Raw genomic sequence first — 19,918 nt, 5'->3', positions numbered from 1 at the left:
ACAACACAATATTTTGATCCTTGCAATCCATCAATCATGCACTAATATGGAGTGTAAAAGTGAACTGCAAATAACGCTATATATACCCATTTCCCAAAAGGTGAACTGCAAATAAAGCTATATATACCCATTTCTCAAAAGGTTAAGAAAATGGATAGAGTAGAGAAAGGGGCGAATGAAATAAAAGAATCTCAGATAGCAATGTTAGTTCATGAAGCGATTCAATGAGATAAATTATGATGCATTTAATATTATGAAATAAATAATAATACATATATGATTTTTTTTTTAATATTTATATTTTGTATATTTAATTATCATATAAATAATATAAAAAAAAGGTTTATTAAAAAAATTACAATATTGATTTTTATATTTTTATTAATCAATTAAATATAATTTAAAATAAAATAATTAGAATCAGATTTTTTTTTTTAATGATGAACCTTAACAAATTAAAATTAAATATATATAATCAAATAATATCATAGTCCTATGGTAGCAGGTATTGAACCCAAGCCACGGTTTTGATTTAATAAAAATTAAGATGGATAATTAATAATTAATAATTATTTATATGGAGGAAAATTGTTCTCATGATTTGTTTCCCTTTTTTTATCTCTACTAAATCTAAAACTCAAATGGGCCACCCACTTCTCTCACTCGAGGCATCAAGAAGCCCTTTTCTGAAGTTGCCCTCCAGACGAGAGAACCCTAGAAAGGCCCTATTATCCTCTGCCACTCTCAATCCTCGTTGGTACTTATCTAATCATGTTTTTTTTTTGTGCAACCCTCTTTTGATTCCCAAGAAAATCCATCCCCCATTTGATTTCCGGGAAAATTCTTCTTTGATTTCCGAGAAAACCCATGCAAAACCCCCAAGGAACACCAAAAAAATTGCTTTTTTTGGCTCCCCGTGTTTTCTGGATCTCTGGATCTGTTTTAGGGGTCTCTTTGCTTTTATGCCACTGGATTTAAATTTCAATAACCCTAAATCCACGATTTTTGAGCTAGGCTGAAGAAAACAGCCTTTGTCCGCAAATCATGATCAGATTACCAAATAGCATCTTATTTATTTTCTTAAAAAAAAAATTGGACAGATTTTGTATCCTGTGCGTGGGCTGGACTGGTAGGAAATATTGCGAACAGTAAAACTACCAAAATATCGGTGATATTTCCGAAAAATTACCAAAAATTTCTGTGGACGGGAGCCGGCCGATTACCGAAATTTCAGAGAAAAATATATTTCAAACACTGTTTACAACATACCCAAGAAACAGACATTCTTATGCTCAAATACACGAGCAAGAGCTGAATGCTAAATAATGAACAAAAACGACTAAACACCAGTAGGACTCCAAACAAAACTGCAAAGTCCGAGGCTCAACAAGAGAGACACCAGCGAAGAAGAATAGGAGCAATAAGTTGCAGAGCTTGCCGACCCATGTGCAACAAAGGGCAGTGAAGAGAAGATAAACAGAGAAGAACAAGGTTTTAATGGAAACATTGAAGACATAGTAACCATACCTGGGTAATCTCCACTCAAGCAAATATGTGCTTAGCATCGAGCAAATCCCTCATTTCCCTTAGCTTCCAAGATCAACAACCTCCCTTCTCCGATTCTTTTCTTTTTCTTCCCCTCCCTTCTCCCTCCTCTAATAGGAGATCCCCACAAAAAATGAACGCATGCGCAACAAAGGGCAGTGAAGAGAAGATAAAAAGAGAAGAACAAGGTTTTAATGGAAACATTGAAGACATAGTAACCATACCTGGGTAATCTCCACTCAAGCAATATGTGCTTAGCATCAAGCAAATCCCTCATTTCCCTTAGCTTCCAAGATCAACAACCTCCCTTCTCCGATTCTTTTCTTTTTCTTCCCCTCCCTTCTCCCTCCTCTAATAGGAGACCCCCACAAAAAATGAACGCATGCGCAACAAAGGGCAGTGAAGAGAAGATAAAAAGAGAAGAACAAGGTTTTAATGGAAACATTGAAGACATAGTAACCATACCTGGGTAATCTCCACTCAAGCAATATGTGCTTAGCATCAAGCAAATCCCTCATTTCCCTTAGCTTCCAAGATCAACAACCCCCCTTCTCCGATTCTTTTCTTTTTCTTCCCCTCCCTTCTCCCTCCTCTAATAGGAGATCCCCACAAAAAATGAATGCATGCGCAACAAAGGGCAGTGAAGAGAAGATAAAAAGAGAAGAACAAGGTTTTAATGGAAACATTGAAGACATAGTAACCATACCTGGGTAATCTCCACTCAAGCAATATGTGCTTAGCATCAAGCAAATCCCTCATTTCCCTTAGCTTCCAAGATCAACAACCTCCCTTCTCCGATTCTTTTCTTTTTCTTCCCCTCCCTTCTCCCTCCTCTAATAGGAGATCCCCAGTAAAAATCAATGCATGCCCAACAAAGGGCAGTGAAGAGAAGATAAACAGAGAAGAACAAGGTTTTAATGGAAACATTGAAAACATAGTAACCATACCTGGGTAATCTCCACTCAAGCAATATGTGCTTAGCATCAAGCAAATCCCTCGTTTCCCTTAGCTTCCAAGATCAACAACCTCCCTTCTCTGATTCTTTTCTTTTTCTTCCCCTCCCTTCTCCCTCCTCTAATAGGAGATCCCCAGTAAAAATCAATGCATGCCCAACAAAGGGCAATGAAGAGAAGATAAACAGAGAAGAACAAGGTTTTAATGGAAACATTGAAAGCATAGTAACCATGGGTAATCTCCACTCAAGCAATATGTGCTTAGCTTCAAGCAAATCCCTCATTTCCCTTAGCTTCCAAGATCAACAACCTCCCTTCTCCGATTCTTTTCTTTTTCTTCCCCTCTCTTCTCCCTCCTCTAATAGGAGATCCCCACAAAAAATGAATGCATGCGCAACAAAGGGCAGCGAAGAGAAGATAAACAGAGAAGAACAAGGATTTAATGGAAACATTGAAGACATAGTAACCATACCTGGGTAATCTCCACTCAAGCAATATGTGCTTAGCATCAAGCAAATCCCTCATTTCCCTTAGCTTCCAAGATCAACAACCTCCCTTCTCCGATTCTTTTCTTTTTCTTCCCCTCCCTTCTCCCTCCTCTAATAGGAGATCCCCACAAAAAATGAATGCATGCGCAACAAAGGGCAGTGAAGAGAAGATCAACAGAGAAGAACAAGGTTTTAATGGAAACATTGAAGACATAGTAACCATACCTGGGTAATCTCCACTCAAGCAATATGTGCTTAGCATCAAGCAAATCCCTCATTTCCCTTAGCTTCCAAGATCAACAACCTCCCTTCTCTGATTCTTTTCTTTTTCTTCCCCTCCATTCTCCCTCCTCTAATAGGAGATCCCCACAAAAAATGAATGCATGCGCAACAAAGGGCAGTGAAGAGAAGATAAACAGAGAAGCATAAGATTTTAATGGAAACATTGAAGACATAGTAACCATACCTGGGTAATCTCCACTCAAGCAATATGTGTTTAGCATCAAGCAAATCCCTCATTTCCCTTAGCTTCCAAGATCAACAACCTCCCTTCTCCGATTCTTTTCTTTTTCTTTCCCTCCCTTCTCCCTCCTCTAATAGGAGAGCCCCACAAAAAATGAATGGATGTGCTCTCTAAAAGGAAATAAAAAGTCCTCATCCGACAGAAAATTTCTTTTAAAATGGGTTCATTCAGTGATGAAAATCTCTATTACCAGAAACAACTTTTATATACATATCAAGCCTACCCATGCGCAACAACAAAGGGTAGTGAAGAGAAGACAAACAGAGAAGAAGAACAAGGTTTTAATGGAAACATTGAAGACATAGTAACCATACTTGGGTAATCTCCACTCAAGCAATATGTGCTTAGCTTCAAGCAAATCCCTCATTTCCCTTAGCTTCCAAGATCAACCACCTCCCTTCTCCGATTCTTTTCTTTTTCTTCCCCTCCCTTCTCCCTCCTCTTAATAGGAGATCCCCACAAAAAATGAATGGACGTGCTCTCTAAAAGGTAATAAAAAGTCCTCATCTGACGATATTGTGCTCTCCATGAAATTCTAATTGGGATATCGTGGACCCCGCATTTTGCATGATGCGTTCCCATACTCATGTCCCGATGTTTATTTATATCAATAAAATATGTTAAAGATTTTATAAATTAAGCATAACATTCCTTCCCAACTTGAAGAAAAATATTCAAATATAAAAAATTTATTACATATAATTCAAAGGAAGTAGGAACAATGTAAATTCAAATTGTGTACAATAAAATCTAATCATCTAAACTATAACCACTATAGTTATAACGACAAAGTGGACAGTTAGAATGAGATGTAAACCAAGGAGTAATACAATGATTACGATAAATGTGCCTACAGACTGGGAGGATAATAATCTCATCCCCATCTGCAAACGCATCAAAACATATACTACACTCTGAGTACATCTCATGCTCAGAAAACCTAAAAATAGGAAATAAATTTATTTAAACTCCGTTGAGTTCTATATTTCCTATTTGATTATCTAGTTCATTATTATTTTGTTCATTGTTTGAATCTATATTATGTGATTTAATACATAGCAAGTAATAGTGTGTTATCATGAAATGGGGTTAGGACACAATAAAGAATACAAAACATATTGTAGGTGTCACAAAACAGAGCAAGGAATCATTAATGGCAATTATGCACTTCACTCAAATCATTTTTAAAGAAAAACATCATGGATGTTGGGCCCCACCAAAGCCCAATTTATTTTGCATGAATTAATCCCATAAATTCCATTATTTTGGAATCATGAAAATCATATTCATGCTTATTTAAAATCAAGAGAAACAAAAAATTATTTGAAAATCAAAGAAAATTTGTACAAGTGCATGCTAGAATGAGAATGACAGCAAGCGTATTAAAATCGGGATTTTCGGTGACCTAAAATCCTAATGAAGGATGAAAGTTGAGGACTTAAAATTATTTCAAAAACCGGAGTGGCATGAAAATTATTTTGAAAACCGGAGTGGAATTAAAATTATTTGATAAGCTAGAGTTTTGAAAACTATGTGAAAATTGGAGTTTTGAAAATTATTCGAAAATTATAGTTTTGAAAATTACTTGGAAATTTGAGTTTTAAAAAAATAAATTTGAAATTTTGAAAATTAAAGTTTTGAAAATTGGAGTTTTAAAATTATTTGAAAATTAGAGTATTGAAAATTACTTGGAAATTGGAGTTTTAAAAAATAAATTTGAAAATTGAAATTTTAAAAATTATTTGAAAATTGGAATTTTGAAAATTAGAGTTTTGAAAATTACTTGGAAATTGGAGTTTTTCAAAAATTAAATCTAAAAATTGGACTTCTGAAAATTCCACTCATATGGGAGAGGGAGACATCCTCCCACTCATATGTTGTGGTGATCTTGAATGCAAAAGAGGGCTCCCAATAGGAGAAACAGGGCTTGAAAAGTTCCTCCGGGTATGGGTATCACTAAGAAGAACAAGACATGCCAATAAAAAGACAATTCAGTGGAGAATTGACATACTGGGCCAGATCACAAGAAACATCAAATAGCTTTCTGCAAGTCCTACCTACAGGTATTGATAAATTTCCAGTGTTCTCACAATGTGGCTCATGGGCACATATAATGGAGAGAATATCACCATCCTTAACAATAATACATTTAAAAAAAAATGCTTCTAATAAATGGCAATTAGAACAGTGACACCATATAGCCACAGAGGAAAGTTGATATACCCTTAATGTCAGTCATCATTCACACAACTACTGATGTAAAACAACTTTCAGTGAGACATTACTACCACATCCAAAAGCAATCAGTTGGTCTAGACCATCAACTTAAAAGAAATTTTCAAATAAAATAGACGAATTCACAATAACTACATGCATAACTTAAGGAATAGCCCAAGGACAGTCAGATGCATGGACACATCAACCAGAGAAATAAGTGCATATTAGTGACCAATGATGCATAATCAACCTTCAATTTTCATGCAAGCATGTATTGTGGGAGGGGGGAGGGGGAAGGGAAGGAGAGAGAGAGAGAGAGAGAAAGACCTGGATCCTGAATGTTGGAATCTTGCCTTTTGCAAACAGTCCATATATATATCTGTAATCCAACAATGAGAAGTTGAGAATGGGAAAAGAAGAAGGGACAGGGCAGAAATTTCAAAGCTGACATACAATACATAATGAAAAAGCTAAAAATCATTAATGCTTATTGTAAATAACATAGGTTTCTTCTTGTATGTTTTAACAGGAAGAAGTTAAAGTCACTTATGTTTGTAAATAAGTATCACAACAAAATAAACATTTTATATAGGTAACAATTTTTTCCTCCCCTGAAAATGAAATTGGAAACCTACCAGCATCCCACCCCAACACTTTGCTACTTGAACCAAGTATCAAGGGTTATGACAAGTGGCAACATAATAAGCATTTAAGACAACTTTTGAGAAGCAAGAACCAGCAAGAAATAATCTCGTAGCTAATATAAACAAATCTGAATAAAATTACAGCATATAATTTCAAATTAAATAATTAAAATTGTATTTTTGTAATGATGAACCTTAACAAATTTAAAATAAATATATCTTATCAAAGAGTATCATAGTCCAATGGTAGCAGTGATTGAACCCAACCCACGGTTTTCATTTAATAAAAATTAAGATGGATAAGAACCCAAGCTTTCGATTTTTCACTGAGAAATTCACACAACAGGGAGAAAAGAGAGAGAAGAGAGAGAAGCTAAGGACCCTCCATTTGGCACAAAGTAAGAAAACCTTATTTGCTGTTTGATGTGAAGCTCTATGCATTAAAAAAAGGAAAAACAAATTATAAACTTAATTTAAAAATAAAAAATAAAAAACAGCTCTCTAGGTGGCAGGAGAGGTGGGTTTTGGTTCAAATAGCTTATACTGTCTCTGCCATCTGTTCTTGAATTCTCCAACTTTGTCTCCCAAACATGTCCTAATTCCCAAGAGCTCATATTGCCACACCTACTCATTAGGGTTTGCATCAGTTTCCATTAACATTTAACTAAAAAGAGTTTAAAAATTCAATCAAGGTCAAACAAAATCAACCATCCCACAGAGCAGAAGTTACATAGATATTCGAGAAAATCAGTCATGTCACAAACTAAGCATCTAATCACACAGCAGAAGTTCAGCTTTCCTCAATCCAACCAGCTTTGAATACATGCTTCTAGGCTTATATAATCTGCTCCTTACCACTTTTAAACAAAACCCTTGAACGAATTAAACCAAAAAACCCAGAAAAAAAAAACAAAAAAAATAAGAAGCACAGAAAATTAGGATTACAATCAATCAATCCACACAAAGTGCTAAAAAAACATTAATAAACAAACACCCAACATAAAAACAGCAAGCTTTTATTAAAAGAACACAAAAACAAATAAAATAAAAACATACCCACAACTTTATCTTACCTCAAGAACCAAATCCAAGAGCGAAAAAAGAGTTTAAAAATTCAATCAAGGTCAAACAAAATCAACCATCCCACAGAGCAGAAATTACATAGGTATTCGAGAAAATCAATCATGTCACAAACTAAGCATCTAATCACACAACAGAAGTTCATAAATTCAGCTTTCCTCGGGTGCTAAATTGCAATTAAAAATACAAACACTAATTAATTGTCAATCTCAAGAGAACCTAAATCCCAAAAATTAGGCCAGAAACCTAAATTACGTGCACTGAATAGTTCCAGATGCATGAAATCAATGAAAAAAAATTACCAAACAAAAATAGTAATCAGGAAAGACCAAGTAAAGAATACACAAAAATGTACATATTTATCGTTCGTTCGTGTGGTCGCCAGAAGAAAAAAAACGGGAATAAAGAACAAAGCTCGAGATTTACAGCTGCGCCTAAACATTTGCTCTCTTTCATTGCAAAGAAACCAACAACAATACAAAAAAAAAATAATCATATAAGTTTCGCCTCATATTTTCCTCATTTACCTCAGTTTTCTGAGCAACCAAACAGAAGGACTAGAAAGCGAATCTAACTTGAATAGTGTAAGAGAGCTCATAACAGAGTGGAAATCTCTAAATGAAGGCGAGAACCTGGAGATGAAATCGCTTTATCTGAAGAAATTTGCGGATCAGTAGTACGGCGACACGCGTGAATCGATTACAACTTACAAGCTTTCGATTTTTCATTGACAAATTCACACAACAGAGAGAAAAGAGAGAGAAGAGAGCGAAGCTAAGGACTCTCTGTGACTTTCTCTCCTTTTGCCCTAACCTGGGTTCCCCAAATTTCAGAGTCGAGTGTTGCGTGGGTTTTGCTAACTTGTTTAAGATTTTTGTGTTTATTTATTAAAAGCACAACCTGTGACATGGAGAGGGAGATGGCTGCTGACATGGATGTGGAGGGGTAATTTTGGAAATGAAATTATAAAACAGTACATAGTGCATGAAAAGGATAATTTTTTGGGCAACAGTAGACATATTTTGGGTTATGGAAAGTTGGGTTATGAAAAAGCTATTAGGCCCAAATGGGCGGGCCAAAACACAGTTTTCCCTATATTGTATCATAAGAAAAAGAAAGGAAAAAAAAAGAGTGGAGGGGGAGGGGGAGGGGGAGAGGTGGGGGGCTATGTTGTAAACAACAGGGTAGCCTGTGTAAAGTCCCCAGTTTTTACTTAGAGACCTCATTACCCATTAGGAAAAGGGTCAGTGACCTATTATTAATAATGCAAAATTACCCAAAGATGGATATTTGAATTTATTTTTATTTTTTCAGAGAATTTAAGAATTGTTGACACAATATAGTGAAACTGCATAAACAAATATTGGGGTCATTAGTTCACATGACTTAAGCGATTAAGAACATTGAAGAGGAGACATGTTGCTTGATAAGCCCACCTGTCTACATCTTGAGCAGCCACAGTTTGTTGCTCATGAGACTTTTTGGAAGACACCTCCAGGGATAAGATTGAGTAATTTAAATTCCATTAACAGAGTTCCTCTCTTTCATTAGCCTTTAGGCCCTTAGGAATCAAGCTTAAACTCGAAAGATTCTAAAATCTTACTCCCTTCTAACCTCAGGAAAGTTTTGAGAGCTCAGGTATCCACAAATATCTTGGTACATTCTAACAAGTCCTATACCACTTTCCACCATTCAATTTATCCCAAAATAGCATAAATGTCAAGGGGATACAGGAGACCAGAACTAATAAAGGCAATGAGATTAAACGGGAGAAAAAAATATCGAAGCATGATAGAAGAGTTAAATACTTAAACAAGTTAGTGTTGGTATTTTAATTATAGTATTCCATTAATACAGTACCAAAATACTGGATGCCATATACTTTTGTCTAACAATGGATGGAATAATAGATATACAAGCACAAGAAATATGTTTCACTAACATGAAAATTAAATTTATGAAAGGTGGCTAGATTCGAGAAATACAAACAGGATAGAACACCTATGAAGCATGAAATATTTTTGAACACAAACTTTAACAAATCCATTACATGAATAAATGTTTGGAACCACCACACTAGATCAGCAATCTGTAGCTTCTCAATATCATAACTGTTACAGCTATATTCGACTTCTAACCATATAAGCTAAGCCTATGTTTTGTTTCTGGAAAGTTTTAAGGAAAAAAAATAGAGCAGAGAAATATAAGAAAAAAATTATAAAAGTTTTCTTTTATTTGATTGTCCATTGAATAATTGAAGGAAAGAAAATTAAATTGCTAAAGAATGTAATTTCCACTAACTTTCCTCATTTTTTGTTAAGGAAAATGGACACCACCACCACCCCAACCCTTTTCTTTCGTTTTTTTTTTCTTCATCTTTCGCATGCTACCCAAACATGAGAAAACCATTTTCACTAGCATTTTTTCCTTTCCTTTTCTTATTACTTTCCAAGAACCAAACATAAGGTAAGTTTATGACACCCTTTCTAACACAACCATTAATAGACGGCTCAAGGTACTTCTAACAGTGAAAGAAGAATTTCACAAATACTTATAGTAAATTACAGAATAAGCCAAAAGTGAAGATAACATCTATTAATACCTGCCTTCTTCATCTTCCAAATTCTGAAGATGTTGTTTTTCATCTTCACTTAAGTCCAATGCAACTTGGACGTAGGAAAAATTAGAACAAAAAAATAATCAAGCATTCTTTTCTCAGCATCATCATGCAAAATTTTCCAGCATAGCATAAAAGGAAATCATGAAGAAAAATAAAAAATTAAAAAATAATACGCATGCTCTCTGCAATAATCACAATAAAGGCAAACTACTCCAACAAATTATTAGAAAAAATTGGAAAAAATAAAATTCAGAGAATGGAAATCCATTTTCACCTCCATATAAAATACACCATGAAAAACATTGGAATCTAGTAAAGCTCTAGGTAAAAGAGGCATTTCAGGCCAATTTAAGAGCTCTATCAGAAATTCAAATGTCCATTCTGAAATAGAAAATTTAAAACCTAATTGAAACTTAACTATGCAATCCGAGTACCATAAAAACATTGAAAAAGTCACACAAATACTCGCATAATCTTATCAATCGAAAGGTTATAATACAAGGTGCAAAACACCAGAATCAGAAATAAGTTTCACATTCTACAAAACTTACACTAAAAAGAGAAAGTTAAAAGGTCACAGACAGTCGAAAATAACCAGAAAATAAAGGAAAATAAAAGAAAAGGGACCTGTTTGGCGATAAGTTCTCTCTTAGAGTGGGATGGGAGTTGGGAGACACTCATCTAATATATAGGGAAAGTTGTGTTTTTTTTTTCCCTCCCTCTGTTTTCTGGATCTAGGGGTCTCTTTGCTTTTGTGCCATTTGAATTAAATTTCACAAACCCTAAACCCACGATTTTTTAGCCAGGCTGAAAAATACCACCTTTGCCTACAAATCGTGATCAGATTACCAAATAGCATCTTATTGTGCCATTGGAATTAAATTTCACAAACCCTAACCCACGATTTTTGAACCAGGCTCAAAAATACCACATTTGCCTGGAAATCGTGGTCAGATTACCAAATAGCATCTTATTGTGCCATTGGAATTAAATTTCAAAAACCCTAAACCCACGATTTCTGAGCCAGCCAGAAAAATACCACCTTTGCTTGCAAATCGTAATCAGATTACGAAATAGCATCTTATGTTTTTTAAAAAATAAAATAAAATCAAAAAGCTTGGACAGCTCGTGAACAATGCAAAACAACATTTAGCCCAAATTTTTTCTCAACAGCCAAACAAATTGTTAAATGGAAACTCACCTGCGATTACTCCAAAAGGAAGACGAAGCTCCACCGCCGATTCCAGAAACCACCCATGAAAATGCAGGCAAAAGGAGAGAATAGGGCAAAAAGCGAGGAAGTCAGAGCGTTTCCCCAAATTTTTGAGTCGGGTCGTGGGTTTTGCAAATGCTAACTCTAAAGCTTAATATTTTTGTGTTCAATTATTAAAAACACAACTTCCCGTGCTGACACGGATAAGGAGATGGCTGCTGACATGGAAGGCTGGAGGGGTAATTTTGGAAATTAAATTATAAACAGTGGATAGTGCATGAAAATTATATTTTTTTTGGGAACCGTGGACATATTTTGGGTTATGAAAAGTTGGGTTACGAAAAAGCTATTAGGCCCAAATGGGCGGGCCAAAACACAGTTTTCCCTAGTATTTTTGTCGTCTTAGTTGTACGGTGTCACTTATATTTTGACCGTCCAGATGGGCAGGGTTAATTTTAATAATAGTTTTTGTTTGCTTTTTTCAGGCATTCATGGAGACAAAAGCTTATCTTAATAATCATTTTTGTTTGCTTATATCACTTGAATCTTTATCATTCTTCATCATATTTAAAAAATAATAATAATGAATTTCTATATCCATGTTATATACAATTCCAGTTTTATTGAATAAAGATTCATATGTTATATAATATTTGATTACACATAAGTGGAATAAAGTAAAAAAAATTAAATAAAATAGACAAAAAATAAAAGTTAATTGGATTCATTTGTTTTTATAAAAATGCAATAATTGTACACATATTTAAAAGGTAGTAACAAAATGTTCATTTATTGGTAGGGTAGGGTGGGGGAAAAGGTGAAGTGTATTTGGAGCATCCAAGTTGGATGAAGAATTGGAAAGGGGAAAATGTGAAAAATGCGAAAGAGAGAGCGAGGGGGGGAGACTCAAGGAGGCGGAAACCTAAAAAACCTAAAAATCAAAGATTACCTTTAAAAGGAAAAACTTTTCAACAACCAAGACCCATGACCCATTATGAAGAAGAAGAAAGACATCGGTCTAACCATGAGTGTTGAGGGTGTACAAGAAAATAAGGTTGAAGGCATCATTAATTGTAGAATGGATATAGAGCGCCTTCAATGGTGCCGTTGGGAATGCAACAACAACTATTGCCCTTCTCTCTCTCTCTCTCTCTGCTTTTTTAGCCCTATCTCACCGTGGTGTAGGTAAGTCTTGTGATTGAATTGGTGATATTGAAAAAAAGGGTCGTGGGTGTGAATTGGGCATTTGGAGAAACTGATTTTTTAAATTATTATTTCATATGACAATGATTTACTGTTTTATATATTAATGGTGTGATATAAATGATATGTAGTGCATTATTTGATATGGTAATGGTAGCATATTTGGTATATTAATTTCTTATTAACAATCTATTCAAACCATTTAATTTGTTATTATATTAATATTATTAAATTCATTTAATCAAAATTAAAAATGGAATTGATAATTGAGTTATGTCTTTTAGTAAAAATATTATTATATGTGAAATAAAATAATTTAAAATTTTTAATATTATTATAAATTGTTTTTTGCAAAGGCTTTATAATTGTTTAAATAATGTTAAATGTGAAATAAATTTTATTTTATAATTTTTTAAACCTATTTAATTATATTTATTTTTCTAAAAATTTTTGTAATATTTTTGTAATTTAATTTTTTTTTAATTATCATATTTTGCATATCATCCGATACCGAGCCGAGACACGGAGACCAATGTGCCTGAGGACCGTCCGAGTTAAAGACCAATACCTCAACTTTGAACCATGCTTGACATCGAGGTGTCTAGAGCACTACAAAAGCGCCATGAACTGGCAAATTTGGCACGAGTGTTTAAAGGTACCCATTTAGGTGATGTAGAGAGAATCTGATTGTTTAACAAAAGATTAGCTGGCCTCAATGCTTCTCTTGGCTTCCTCGGGATGAGAACAGGAGATTGATCCGTGTGCATTACGCTTCAACAAAGGTAGAGATAAACTTGTCAAAACAGATTGCAAACAAAAAGGGAAACAAAAAGAAAAAAAGTAGGAATAGGAAACACAATAACAAAGCAATAATACAACCACAATGGGTCAAGCATCACAGCCATGGAGAAACATCATGGCTTTTTAACAACACATGCAAACTCACCTAGAAGGGTTGTTCATAGTATAAGGACAACTAGTATTCATGTAGAAAATCAGCATCAGAATTCGTAACTGCATTTGATCAGCTAGTTTAGGAAATCTGTACAGCTCATTCTTTTCTTTATTTTCACATATGTTGTTATACGTTAGCACAAGTTTAGGAGTAACTTTAGTTTCTCAAATCTGTATTTATACCTCTTCTTCTAATAAGAATTGTGTGAATCATTTTGTCTAAACCTCTATATGGTATCAGATTAACGCCTCAAAACTCCAACGAGTATTTCTTGTCTTTCTCACTTCTGCTATGGCCACTTCTTCCTCTGATAGTTTTCTAATAGCCATCAATGCCACCCAGCAAATTACTGCACGTCTCACACCAACCAACTTCCCTTCATGGCATGCTCAATTTGAGTCTCTCCTCCTCGGCTATAAGCTCTTTGGCTATGTCGATGGCACTCATACCTGCCCACTCCTACCGACGTCAACTGATGCAGCTGCCACTACAGCTCATCACCTTTGGTTCCGTCAGGACAAACTTATTCTAAGTGCAATTCTGACTTCAGTGTTCCCAGTTGTGATACCACTCATAACAACCTCCCAGACGTCATATCAAGCCTGGACTAAACTGACAAAACTGTATGCTAGTAGATCCAGGACTCGTGTCATGCAGCTCAAAGAGGATCTCACCCTCATGCAACGTGGCAATCGCAGCATTACAGAGTACCTACACTCTGTAAAAACCATTGTCGATAAGTTTGCTCTCATTGATGCCCCATTATCTCAAGATGACATCACCCTATATGTTCTTCATGGCTTAGGATCAGATTTTCGTGACATTGTTGCCCCGATTCGAGCCCGAGAGTCTTCACTCTCATTTGAAGAATTACATGATCTGCTACTTGGTTATGAGGCATATCTTCGAAGGCTTGACTCCACTGCTCAATCCTTGGTAGTTACTGCCAATACCACTCAACGCAGGGACTCACACTCCTCAAAGAATCAGTCTTCATCAACTTATCAACAATCCAAGAATGACTCCAGATCAAAGTCTCGACAGTCGAAACAATACAAGTACCCTCCAAGGTGTCAATATTGTGATCAACAAGGCCACATTGCAAAATACTGTCCGAAATTGAAACCCTCTGAAGCCACTGTGAACTGCACAACTACTACTTCCAGTCCAGACAAACGTTGGCTCATTGATTCTGCGGCTTCCCATAATATCACTTCTCAGGTTTCAAATTTACAATTTCACTCTGAATATGATGGTACTGATGAAGTTATTATTAGAGATGGATCAGGTTTGCCCATTACTCATTCCGGTTCTCTTACTCTTTCATTTCCAAATAGAAAATTTCAAGTTGAAGATACTCTATGTGTTCCTACCATTAACAAAAACTTGATATCTGTTCACCACTTCACAAAGCAAAACAATGTTATCTTGGAATTTCACCCAACTTATTTTCTTGTGAAGGATCGGAGAACGGGGGAGATTCTTCTTCAAGGACCGTGTGAAAATGGAGTCTACCATCTGCCCTCATCGCCTGCTGCTACTCCAATTGCTTTTGTCCATGAATGCACATCAGTAGCTGGTTGGCATCAGCCCCTTGGTCATCCATCATTCAAAGTTGTCACTCGCCTCATTAGTTCTTTCTCCCTTCCTACCACTTCATGTCTTTCTGGTTCTAATAATTGTCATTCGTGTTCTATCAATAAAGCTCATCAGTTACCCTTTCATAAACACGGTCTAACTAGCACAACACCATTTGATTTACTTTACACTGATGTATGGGGACCTTCTCCCACTCCTAGTCTCAATGGCCACAGATATTATGTTATTTTTGTTGATCACTTTACTAAATATGTGTGGTTCTTTCCATTGCATCAAAAATCAGATGTTAAAACCATATTTCCTCATTTCTACAAAATGATTGAAACTCGTTTTAACATCAAAATTAAAGGAGTTTATTCCAATAATGGAGGAGAGTTCACTGTTCTTCGACCCTTTTTCACAACCCATGGAATTAGTCATTATACGACAACCCCTTATACACCCCAACAAAATGGAGTGTCTGAGTGTCGTCATCGCCATATTGTGGAGACAGGTCAAACCTTTCTAAGTCATGCCTCTCTTCCATCAGAATATTGGGCTTATGCTTTTGCAACAGCCACATATCTAATTAATCGACTTCCATCACCTGTTCTTCATCATAAATCACCTCTTCAAGCTTTCTTCAAGCAACAACCTCGGTATGAAAAATTAAGTTCCTTTGGATGTCTCTGCTTTCCCTTGATGAAGCCGTATAACACAAACAAATTTCAAAAGAAATCTGTTCCTTGTATCTTTGTTGGCTACTCTACTAGCCAAAGTGCATATTTATGTCTTCATCTACAAAGTCAGCGCATATACACCTCCAAACACGTAACCTTTGATGAATCTGTTTACCCCTTCAAACAGGTTTTCATGCAATCACCCACTGACTCATCCCTACCAGAAACCTCTTCTTTTTCAGGACCAATTTTGCAACTTGCTTCCAGGGAGCTTCCAGCAATCACACGGGCTCAAGGAGATATCCCCTCTGCTTCTTCGACTCCAAGTGAAGATCCAGCTCTTGTGTAACCTCAAGATGCACCACTCTTCACTTCAGATCAGGTAACTCTTAGACCTTCTACTTCTGTTTCTCAACCTGAAAATTCAATACCATCATCTCCACCACCATGTCCATGAACCATCATCACTCGCTCCATGAACAATATCTTTCGGCCAAAACAACTCCACACCACCACCAAGCACCCCTTACCTGAACCACCCGAACCAAGTTGTGTAAGTCAAGCTCTTAAAAACCCTCACTGGCGCAAGGCTATGTCAGAAGAAGTGACAACCATCCTTCAACATGGGACGTGGGAATTGGTTCCTCCCACTCCTGGCCAGAATCTTGTTGGGTGTAAATTTGTGTTTTGGAAGAAACGAAATCCAGATAGAACAATCAGTCGATATAAAGCTCGACTTGTCGCTAAAGGATTTCATCAACGACCAGGTATTAACTACTCTCAAACCTTCAGCCCCGTCGTAAAGCCAGCAACAATTAGGCTTCTTTTAACCATTGCTGTCATGCATGGCTGGCCCCTTCGTCAGTTAGACATCAATAATGCATTCTTGCATGGTAATCTTGAAGAAACAGTCTTCATGCATCAACCTCCAGGATTTGAAGATCCATCTCAACCTCAGCATGTTTGCAAGCTAAAAAAGAGTATCTATGGTCTTAAACAAGCCCCACGACAGTGGTACAAGGCCCTTCGGGATGCACTCCTCAGCTTTAGTTTTATTCACTCGGCCACTGACAACTCTTTGTTCATCTATAAGTCTCATGATATCTTGTGCTACTGCCTTGTTTATGTTGATGACATAATTGTCACAAGCAACACACTCAACTTTGTGAATAACATTATAAACAAGCTTGACTCTACATTCTCAGTCAAAGATATGGGCTCCTTGCATTATTTCTTGGGAATAGAAGTGATTCTAACGCCACAGGGGCTCTTTCTATCTCAACATCAGTATATACGAGATTTCCTTTCACGAACCTCCATGGAAAATGCTAAAGAAACACTCACTCCAATGTCCACTACAGCTAAGCTTATAGTTCAAGATAATTTTGAATGTGTTGACAACATTGAGTATCGCAAGATCATTGGAGCACTTCAGTATTTGGGACTCACTCGTCCCGATATTGCCTTTGCAGTCAACAAATTATCTCAGTTCATGCAGAAGCCGACAACAAACCATTGGGCCGCAGCAAAAAGACCACTCAGATATCTTAAACAGACCATGTTTCATGGTATCCTTCTCCAAAAGCATGATCAATTCCAACTCAAGACCTATAGTGATGCGGACTGGGCATCAAATATGGACACTCGTGTTTCAACCACTGCTTTCATCACATTCATCGGTCCTAATCCAATCTCATGGTCTGCACACAAGCAAAGGGCAGTCTCAAGATCATCTACAGAAGCAGAGTTTCGGGCACTAGCTACTGCCACATCAGAAACAATTTGGCTTCATTCTCTTATCAAGGAACTTTGTCTCACTCTCAAAGAAGCACCTCAAATATTTTGTGATAATATTGGCGCCAACCATTTCAGTTTAAATCCAATCCAACACACACGGATGAAACACATTGACATTGATCTCCTCTTTGTACGAGATCTTGTCAAAAAGGGAACTATTCGTGTTCAGCACATCCATACCATTGATCAATTAGCTGATCTCCTTACAAAATCACTCTCACGTCAACGCTTTCAACTATTAAGATCCAAGATTGGTGTTGCAGATGGCACCTCCATCTTGAGGGGGCATATAAGGACAACTAGTATTCATGCAGAAAATCAACATCAGAATTCGTAACTGCATTTGATCAGCTAGTTTAGGAAATCTGTACAACTCATTCTTTTCTTTATTTTCACATATTTGTATTTATACCTCTTCTTCTAATAAGAATTGTGTGAATCATTTTGTCTAAACCTCTATACATAGTGGTTCTGTTTCCATTCTCATAATCAGAAGTAGCATAGTGCATATTGACATCTCAATTCCATGATAATAAACAAGTGACCCTGTAGGTGAATATAAAATTCAAGAGAATTTCATAGTCCATTCAAGAAAGATGTATATCAACATTCAGGTAACTGATGCATAAAATGCTATCTCTTTCCTCAACACATGAGCAACATCACAGCCACTTTGTATCAAGATGTAACAAATGTTTTTCTGCAAATCCTTTAATAGAAAAATATCTGAACCTTAGTAATGGAAAAAAAAACCACAAAATAGGAAAAACAAAATCCTTTAATTTAAGAAAATTTTGACTATTATCTTCTAAAGAAACAGAGAACCCAAGAAAAAGAGAAATAGTGTTTACCTTAGGTTTTGGTTTTTTAGAGAGTGAGGTAGAAGTCGTCGCCAGCACTGGATTTTCATTTTTTCGAATGAGAGTAATAGGTTAGGGCTTTTTGGATTTTCAGAATCAGAGGATAATGAGGCAGGGAGGTTTTGTAATGAGAGGAAAATGTTAGGGTTTTTCGGTTTTCCTATGAGAGGAAGATAAAAAAAAAAAAAAAAACAAAAAACAAAAAAAAAATCAAAAAAATCATTCAAATAATCACACCAGAAAATGTCCATCTGTAAATCGCCAAAATTCAAAACTCCAAGCTCCTTTAGCTCATTTTACAGAGGTGGAAGATCTACCATGCCTAACAAAACAATGTATGATTAGGATTTTAAGATTGGAGTAAGAATGGGGAGAATATAATAAGAAACAAAATGTTAAAACTATTAACCACCTATAAGAGGGGGAAAATGCAGAAAATTGCACCCCAAATAGGCTGAGGACTGCAATGTGTTGTAGACGAAAATGAAGATGAAGATTGAGGAAGAGAAAAAGAGTTGTTTAGGGATTTTTGGGTTTAGGGCTTTTTGGGTTTGGGAATTTACAAATCTACCCTTCCTTAGTTAGTCACATGTACAACATGTGAGATTTCCGTCCACTTTAGCTAACACCGTCCAACGAAAAAGGCATAGTGCTGCAATTTAAGAAGCTTGGGGTGCAATATGTTCGATTTTAAACCTAAATGGGCAATGTGCAAAATACGGGATAGGTTGAGAGGGCAAAGTGTATTAAACCCTTAAAGCTTTCATTCATCATTATATTCAAAGTCATGTCCAAAACATTAAATAAAACCTTTTTCATAAATATTATAAGAATAATTTTCTTAAGTTTTTAACTTTCATGTGTGTCTTTTTATAAGTTTATAACATTATTTTAATCATATCTTATTATGTATTTGACAATACCCAATTTATTTTACCTTACATGATTAATTATTATGTATTTGATAGAGTTAATTTACTTGCTTTGTATATTTTTGTTAGTATTTTTCATATTATTTTTAAATTTAATTAAAATTATTTTGATACGTGAGTTATGATAAATTTAGCATCAAATGTATAAAACTAGTACGTTTAGGATTTTTGGTTTCTAATATATCTTTATATTAAATAGGAAATTTATGATTTACAACATTATATGGTTATTGGCTCACGTAGACACTTATTAGTTAATGTTAAAAGCGGAAATGGAACCCCAAGTAACTTTGGGTATATAGATCAACTTAAAGAACATCCCAAGGTATGTTTTAGAATTTGATTTTTATTATAAATACATCAATTTGTGTGTTCATTAGTGAAAATTATTTTCATTTTTTTCCCATATCATATAATATTATTAGCATGTTGAGAAATAAATTTGGAAATTAGGCAAGTAAATACAACACCCACTTATGGAAGGTATTTTCTCTACAATGAAAATAGGAAAATTTTCATTCAAAAACCAAGAGAATAATAACATAAAATTTGAATTAGAAATAAATTTAATGTATTTCTTTAAAGTACAAACACTTACAATACAATAAAACCATAATGAATCTGTTCATC

General features: G+C 35.4%; 1 long non-coding RNA gene across 6 annotated transcripts; it reads right to left on the bottom strand.

The window, feature by feature from the left end:
• Window positions 1–1,221: 1,221 nt before the first annotated feature.
• Window positions 1,222–11,643, bottom strand: LOC104881675 (uncharacterized). 6 transcript variants are annotated; one of them, XR_009467788.1, is made up of 4 exons: window positions 11,272–11,643; window positions 2,493–6,105; window positions 2,011–2,378; window positions 1,222–1,896 (listed from the first exon to the last, which is right to left on the bottom strand). It is a non-coding gene; the product is annotated as an uncharacterized LOC104881675 (long non-coding RNA). The 6 variants fall into 6 exon arrangements; XR_787631.3 differs by having other exon boundaries at window positions 1,222–1,433; window positions 1,528–1,896; window positions 2,011–6,105; window positions 11,272–11,642; XR_009467790.1 differs by having other exon boundaries at window positions 2,011–2,137; window positions 2,252–6,105; window positions 11,272–11,642.
• Between the last annotated feature and the right edge of the window lie 8,275 nt (window positions 11,644–19,918).

This window comes from Vitis vinifera, chromosome 2, assembly GCF_030704535.1.
Source record: "Vitis vinifera cultivar Pinot Noir 40024 chromosome 2, ASM3070453v1".
In the NCBI taxonomy this organism is placed as follows: Eukaryota; Viridiplantae; Streptophyta; class Magnoliopsida; order Vitales; family Vitaceae; genus Vitis; species Vitis vinifera.
The sequence above is the reverse complement of the archived record's forward strand: the minus strand, read 5'-3'. Positions and strand labels throughout refer to the sequence as shown.